Genomic DNA, 8,811 nt, shown 5'->3' on the forward strand with positions numbered 1-8,811 from the left:
GCGGTGTTGCTGTGCCACTGTAGAAGTTTAGGTGTAGCTAAGAAGCCCAAACTGTCTGGGAAAGCCCCCACCCCTCCCAACTTCCTCTGTGAGTCCTGTCCCTGCTGTGACATTAATTTGAGCATGCTGGGAACCTTGTACAAGGCTAAGTGGGAATCCAGCAGTTAACAAGAAGAACACAAATAGAACTGGCTACAGAGAAGCAATGAGATTAAGTTAACTTAACTGTAGGGAACGTCATGTTTAAACCAGTAAAAAGAAATTCTGAGCAATGCTAGCACTGAGGTCACCCAGGTTTGTATCTGCTCTAGAATTCTAAAAGGAGAAATGCAAAGGCACCAAGTATGGACTGAGTTACCTTAAAGACTGAAAGTAGCATCAATCCTTAAAGGCACTAGGGCTTATTGAATTGTATTGCAGAGTGAGCATATCTGATAATATACATGTATGAGCCACGGGTCAGTGTGTGTTATGAATTCCCCTAGATGGAGGCTGTGAGTCGGTTACAGGCTCCATCTAGAGACTGGCTCTTTTGTTCAATCTGAAGTCACTTGAGCATTTAGCTCTGGAGGGCTCTGGGTCAAACCACAGAGTCTTGGTCCCAGGAAGCAAGGCAGCCTTTACATGTGTGCTCACAAGTGCCTCTGTCCCACAAAAACACACAGGAGCAATTTCATCCTCAACAAAGCTCCCCATGTTTGCAGCTTATGCCTCAGGTAGTTATTGAAAATAGGATCCTTCTGTCAGTTACTGGAAGAGCGACATAACATTTCTAAAAGGCTTAAAAGTATAAGTGTCAATCAGAAACCGTGTTGCTAGTTATTCTAATTTTTCTGTGACAGATGTGATCATTTAATACTGGGATACGACACACACACCCTAAAACATAGCTCCATACTTGTACATGTTTCTTTTTGGTAAATTAAGCATTAATGTTGTAAAGAGCAGCCATTTTGATCTCACAGGTGCTGCACAATGATACAAAGGAGACGCATCCCCCATACTCTCTCCTGGGAAATATACTTTACTCCTTCCCCGTCTTTTTCCATATTCTTAGATGAAACAACAATGTGGACGTACCCCACAGACTGGCCACAGACACTGTCTGTATGACGCCATGTTGACAAGCCAGAGGGGCTTCAAAATGGGTGGGGAAGAGTAACTGCAATACATGAGCAGTACATGGTTTACATGTAGCACCAAGCACTATGGAGACTCTGGTCTGCTCTGGGTTGTGGACAGACCTTAGGCAGACTGAGTAAAGCAGCTGTAAGGTTACTCTAACTCTAACATGTAAACCTCAGATAGTCCAGAATCAGGGCAGCACAGAATTTTCCTTTGTCCCATGTCAGGGTTGTGCCGTGTGCTCTGATCCGGCAAGGTCATTAAACAGCAGCTATAGAAAGGAGAGACACAAATATTCTGTTTACACAGTGATGTCTCCCTTGTTGCATCCTGAACTTACCCAGTGCCATCTACAGCAACTCTGCGCAAAACCACACCTTCCAATTGGACTCATATTGGGGAAACATGAACGGCGGCAGATTCCCCCAGCACGTCTACAAGCAAAGGGGTCATTGATGAACTGGGTGAATCCTGCACAAAGAAAAAGAGTCTTGATTTTCATTCACACATAAGTGTAAACAAGGGCTGTAATTGCAGCATGATGGGCATTTCCCATTAGCTGAATTTCCAGTTCATTGAGACAAGACTACGTCATCCCAGTTATCTTCCTGTGCCCCCTTTCACTAGATCTTTGATAATATAGAAATGTCTGTAGTTCTGTGCCCATTCAACGGCTGGTCCTAAGAACTGAGCAAAGTGATTTAATTCAGGAGATCTGCTGGTTTCCTAGTTGCACGCTTCAGAACTGTAGCACTGAGCATGGGAGTCCTTCTCAGCCCCTCAGCTGTACAGAATGGAAAGCAGGCAGCTGCCTTCATCACCAACTTCTAAGGCTGGGGCAATGGTTTTGCTGCCACGGTTCTGACTCTTTCTGAGTCCAAACACTGATGTACAAGGCAGTATCATCAATGGTGATTGGCTGAGCAGGGTTAAACCAGCTCAGCACTGGGTTGGGTGACTGGAAGTTTTAGAATGAGAAGGGTTTAAACAAGTCCCTCCAGTCAGAACGTCAGATTTTCAGTGAGACTCGGCACTTGGGAATACTAACTCAATGACCAATTGCCAATCTTAGACATTCCAGACAGGCTGGTCCTTATGAGAATGTGGCCCAAATGTCCTTTAGGATATTAATATTAGACTATTTGAAACTAGATTTTAGCTGTGCTTTTCTTAAAGTATCCACTGTGACATTCCCCAGGGGAGAATCTGGACCACTAAACAGCCATATTCCCTCAGTTCTCCAACCTGTGATCCCTCCTACACTGCTCCGCTGTGAAAGCAACCACTTCTGGTCCGGCTCATGCACAACCCCTAGCATGAAAAGTCACTCCCAGCTGAATTATAGGAAAAATTCCAGCAAGACACTCCTGAATTATCCTGCAGAGCATCACCAGCCAATTCCGAGATGCAAAATACAGTCACGGCTTCCCAGGGTGGAGTCCCTCGTCGTATACTGTGGCCAGCCTTCTTTGTTCCTAGATCCATACATTTAGATTTAACTGTATGACGGTTAACTTGTTTCCAGTTTACCAAGTGATCCAAATCCCTCTCTATGAGTGCCTTGTCCCTTAATTTTTTTTCACCTGCTAACTTTATAGTTGATGATTGTATGGATTTTTTTTTCAGGTCTTTTATAAAAAGTTTAACTAGTATGATGGCAAGAACCAATCCCTGTAGGACTCCATTAGGTAGAACCTTGCTGATAGTATTATAGGTTATAGTTCAGCCAAATCTGACTGGATCTTAATTGGAACATTAAAGACACCTTTCTCACCCCAAGACTATTCTCCAGTTACATGTGAAGTATCTGCTGAAAACCATACAACTCTTTTGAAAAAAAAAAGCTGGTACAATTTTGATACTGAATTTTTAGAAATCTTAATACAGACTCACAATTGTCCTTCTATTTTTTCCCTTCATTTCATTAAGATCTTACCTGGAGAGCTTTGGAGCACCAGGGAAAAGAGAGCAAAGAGCAGGTAGAGAAACTTCATGGTTGAAGTTTGGCTGGGAGCTCAGTGCTGCTGGAGAGAAGACACTGCAAGATAGAGAGGAGATGGAGAGTCTGTATTTATGGGCTACTGGGCATTGTGAAATGCTGATCTGTTGAAATCTTTTTTGAAGCATGTAAAATTTACTGAATTTGTGCTGCAATCTGTTTATAATTATCATCCTAATTATAATTTATACAACATCGTAAACATTCCTGGAGAATTTCAAGGAAACACAGTAGTCAAGTTCCTGCCTTGTGGAAGTTACAATATGGGTATTTACAACGAGCAAACATCTACTGCCTGATCGAAAGCTCTCTGAAAAAATAGAATTTGTTTTGTACAATATTTAATCAATATTTTACTTGTATTTAAGTACATTTACTAATTTAATGCTTTATAACCCAATCCAAAGAGTTTAAAAATCCCTTTTAAGAGAGATTTATGAGAAATAAAGTGAATAGCGTTATAAATACGGTGTGCCAGGAATCCATGGATTTTTTTCTCTATATCTAACTTGAGGAATTTTACACTTAGTGATGGTAGAAAACCATGAGGTTTCCCTGTCTTTTTTCCCTCAGCAAGCATCAACCTTAACGATAACTATCTAAAGTAGAGACAAAAAATGTTGCTGCATCAAACATGGGGAAGCCAGTGGCATTTGCAGGTACCAAGCACCTTCAGGATTTGTCTCATTCTTTCAGGACAGGGAGAACAAGAAGTGATTGGGGTTCAGCTGAAGGCAGGGGAATGTAAGAAGATTTCTAAGGGTTCTATAGAGCTGTATGACACCTCCAAGTTCCCTGGGGAATTCATTCTAACCAGGGTTCAGAGCCTACAAAATACAACCCCCCCAAAAAGCTTCACAGACCCTGTCACAGACCCCCTCCCATTCACCTTCTTCCTCTTTCTCCCCATTTCCTCCCATTTGGAAGCACCAAATAGAAAAGTGGAGGGGAGTGAATGAAGAATGAGAATCCATGGGGAGGAGGACATCCACAGGGCAATGAGGAGATTTTACAGGGCAGTGAGCTGTCCCTCTCTTCTCCCAGTCAGTGCCCTCTATTTCAACTGTCTCTTTGTTGTTGGAATGTACTAATCTTCTCACCTGCTACTTTCTCCACAGAGAAAGGTCAAGGGGCACTGGATGTTTCTCTGCCGAGGGGGGACACGAGGAGCAGGCACATCACCCTGACTGCCACCTCACGCCTGTTATTTCCCTGTTATGTTCTTGCCATACACAGAGAAACTAGATAAAAAGAGGTAGAGTCACAATTGACAATTGTTTGATTTTTTCTTCTATGATTTATAAATTTATAAACTGCGATTAAGGGTACAAACTGTGTGCTACTCTGAGAGTTTTTAAGACGGTATTTGATTCTATTGATCTAGACAATTTTGGGTGAAAATTAAGAATTATGAGTATTGATCTAAGACTTCTGAACATTTGGAGATTCGTCACCAGAGCGATGTGGGTCGGGTAAAGCCAGGGTTGGGAGAATACCAGGGATGCCTTCTAGCACCTCTTGTTATTAATGTATATATTAATGATGCGGTGGATGGTTAAAGGAAAATTAATTTTTCGCCTCCACATATTAAAGGTAGACGTCTCTCAGTGTTTCTATATGCTGATGACATGGCTGTTTTATTACAAACTCCATGAGGCATCTTCTAGCTGTTATCTCAGTCTTCCTCTTATTTAACTTCCAAGACCTGGTTCTCATTTATAATGAGACCAAGTCATGATTTCTGGGAAGACGCCTCCGCGAATCGAGCAGGAGATAGGAGGCCACTCTGTAGAACAATCTCTGCTTTGACTTATTGAGGGATGAAGTTTCATGATTCAGGCAGCTGGTCCCCTTTTCATAAAGACTTAAAACAAAAGGCCCTTAGCTCTGCTCAAGGGGTGCTGTGTTTTACCTGCTCTTGTCGCTGTGCAGACATTCCCTCTGAGGTCAAATTTGGAGGAGGGGATCAAATTTCAGCCTTAGAGATCAGCTATGCTGCTGTAACTCTTGCAGTGTAGACATACCCTAAGTATGGCAGCGTTTGGCCCTTAATACTCACAGCTCTGCTTCCCTGGGTGAAAAACTAACCGTTATCAGGGGTATCGTTGTTGTACCTCATTGATCCTACTTGGGCTCCCAGTGAGCACTGACTCCATTATAGAAGCCTTGGAAATTTCCTTCAGTTTCCCTGGCTGCAGCTGAGGCCCAGTCACTTCTCATTCTCTTTATCAGTGATCACTGATATACTGTACTAAGGCATTTGTTTGTAATATTCATATGTTCATATATTGTGAAACCAATGGAAATTGAAAACCTGTAAAGTGAAGCCCACTGAAAGCTTGTAAGTGTTATTGGCTATTTTGCCTGATGATCCATTCGACTGGCATTTCTGAAGGGATCTCATAACACAGGCAGCCATCCTTCTAAGTAGCAGATGAAGTGTAGAGAATAACCACGAAAGGGTACAGAGAGGAGAATTGTTTTCTTTTACTGTGCCATTTATGTTACCAGTATTATTAGTGAGAGACTTAGTGTTCTGTAAGACATTGAACTTGTTACCACATGACATTTGGATTAAAATTTTTTATAAAACTAACATGTCATACATTAAATGGATTAACTGCTGGCTAACTGATAGGTCTCAAAGTATATAGTGAGAGAAATGACTTTGTTGCAGTATGATGAGCTATTATCTATATCTAAATCTCTCTCTCTCTTTCTCTCTCTCTCTCTATATATATATATGTAAATATCAGTATGTATATAGATATATTTCTCCTTAAAATTCACCAATCCCTACCAGACCCCACGAGACATATACCTCATCAATGATTCCTTGTTTACTATTATACTTTGAGACCTATCAGTTAGCCAGCAGTTAATCCATTTAATGTATGCCATGTTAGTTTTATAAAAAATTTTAATCCAAATGTCATGTGGTAACAAGTTCAATGTCTTACAGAACACTAAGTCTATTGTATCAACAATATTATCTTCATGACCCATACTGATATTCTCATAAAAATATATATTGTTAGCTTGGCAGGATTCTTTTCCATAAACTCAGGCTGATTGGTATTAATTCTGTTACCTGCCTTCAACTCTGTATTAATCCTGTCTGTATCAACTACTCTGTTATCTTTCTTGTGACTGATGTCAGATTTATAAGCCTATAATATCCCAGGGCTTCCCGTTCACCCGTTTTAAGTACTGGCACAACAATAGGTGTCTACCAGTCTTCTGCAACTTCCCCAGTGTTCAAGACTTATTGAAAACCAACATTAAGGGTCTCAGCCAGCTTCTCAGCCAAATCCTTTAAAATACACAACTCTCTCCAAAATGCTCTCAGTTCTCAGTGCTCTCAGATCACCTGGGTAATGAAACTTCCTCAAACTGCAGGGCTCTGTTGTGGAAACCCCCATATAATTTTTTAATTTTCTATATAGTTTCTAAAATGGACATTATGCTGCCACATCAAGTCCCAGCTTGATCTTATCTCTTTGCTATGGACTTCTAGGAATAAAGCAAATAGTATAGAAGAAACTGATAAAAGGTGAAGTTACTTCACAAGTGAGTGAGAGTTTGTGGTTAACTCCACTAGCAACTGTTGCTGTTACTCAATCTAACTCCTCTGTGAGCCACAGATGCAGCATCTGCTAGTTGACATGTTTTAAGGGCTTCGCCCTAAGTTCTGCAAAGGATTCTTGCTCATCCCTGGACATGTATGACACTATTAAAATACTAATAACTTGGGACCAAACACTATATGTGTGTGTGTGTGTGTGTATGTGTGTGTGTGTGTATTACTTATGCACCTTTTTCATACAGTTTCATTAATATTCTTAATGTCTGTTTTTTTATTTTTCCTATTTTTATGCATCCATCCCATTACAGAGATGTTTCAAATCCTTGAAAAATGACCAAATAACCTTCATAATATTGAAGATACCATGAGTCATGAATGTATGTATGTGGGTGGGGGCATCATGTGATGTATAAGAATTGAATATTATCCTTTTAAACTGTTGAGATCCTTCCAGTCAGCTTCCGAGTTTCCTACTCATGTAGCCATCAAAATTGTTTGAGCAGAAGTCTCCATGGGAAGCCAGGCCTAGTATTTTTGTATCCAGTAATAAACACTGTTCTGTGGAATGCAGCGGGGCCTGCCTGGTTTCCCTGGGCTTGGCAATAGGAGAACCTGTTGCAGAGTGTCTGGCATTGGAAGGGAGATCTGGGCGCTGTAAGGTTCCCAGGTGGGGTTATAAAAAGGCTTTTTTTGGAAGGAATAAGTCCCAGGTGTTGAGGGGGTGTAAAAGGGCAGAGCTAGGATGTAGCCACTCTAGGGAGAGTGGTGCCCTCAGAGCTGTACAGATACCAGTGTGGAAGAGAAGGGGGAGGACTGTGTGGTGGAGGTGCTGATAGTGAAGCAATGAGCAGTACAGAGGGGGCATAGAGTGCAGAGGGCCCTGTCCAGACACTCCTTGGTGTTTTCCTTTAGTTCTTCATTGTAATAATAAGACTGGAAATCTGGCTGCAATGTGGAACATGGAAAACTGTGTTAAAATACAAACTAACACTTCACGTCTGGAAGGGGTATCCTGATCCCTCGTGCAGGCTATGAGGCTCAGAGGGAGCTGTGCAAGCTGTGTTGTTGGCAGTCAATCTTCAGAGAAAAAGCCTAAAGTAAGGTGGAGTGAATTGAGCCTCTTTGTTTTAGGGAGCAGCCTGCTTTGTCTCTATCTGCTTTGGAGTTCTTTTGTGGTAGTGTTCTGAATTCTAAGAAGTAGCGTTACATTGCAATCTTCCAGCAAGATAATTTTGTTTTATCTTTTTTTCATTTGTATGCCAGGAAAATAGTACCATGGAGCAATGAGATGGGGTTATACATCAAGCTGTGAAAGAACCCGCTTCTGTTAAAAACAACAAATGAAATGGATTAGTAGCAGTGGTACAAAATAAATACTGATCTGTCCATGTGGGCATGTAGAAATACAAACAGTTGCATTGACCCCAGTGGCTCAATCCCTCATGTGTGGATTTAACATTCAAGAGGGATTAATGTTTTTATTTTTTAATCTCCTTCCATTTAAAAATATGGATTTCCAATCAGAAGTTCAATAGCAGGTCCCAACCCCTTCCACCATGACAAACGTGCACTTGTTAGTTTTGTTTTTTCACAACAACTAAGTTTTATTATAAGTGGGGTAATCAATCTGTTTCTGGGTGAATAAAGTCTCCTGTTTGGATTTCCCCAGATCAGAAGGAACTTTCCATCCCCAGTAATGGTGTTTCCAACTAAGTTTCATCAGAAAATTTCTGACCATCTCTAATAAGCACCTTTTCCCCAGTAGAACTCTAGCCCCACTATAGGGCTACAATGCTTTACTTTATGGTAATTAGAGCAACTTAGTTCTAGCAGTAAAATGTCTCTGTGCTTATATAATTTGCACATGAGCTGAGAGGGGTTGCAAGCACTTTGGAGCATGGAATTAGAATATAAAAGGACCTTGCTAAAATGAAGAATTGCTCTGAATAAAATATAACGGAATTCAATGAAGTACTTCTCTTAGGAAGGCAAAATTAAATGCACAACTGTAAAATGGGGAATAACTGGCTAGGTGGTGGAACTGCTGAAAAGGATCTAGGGGGTATAAGGGATTGCAGATTAAATATGAGTCAACAATGTG

Source organism: Mauremys mutica, chromosome 3 (assembly GCF_020497125.1).
Source record: "Mauremys mutica isolate MM-2020 ecotype Southern chromosome 3, ASM2049712v1, whole genome shotgun sequence".
NCBI lineage: Eukaryota > Metazoa > Chordata > Testudines > Geoemydidae > Mauremys > Mauremys mutica.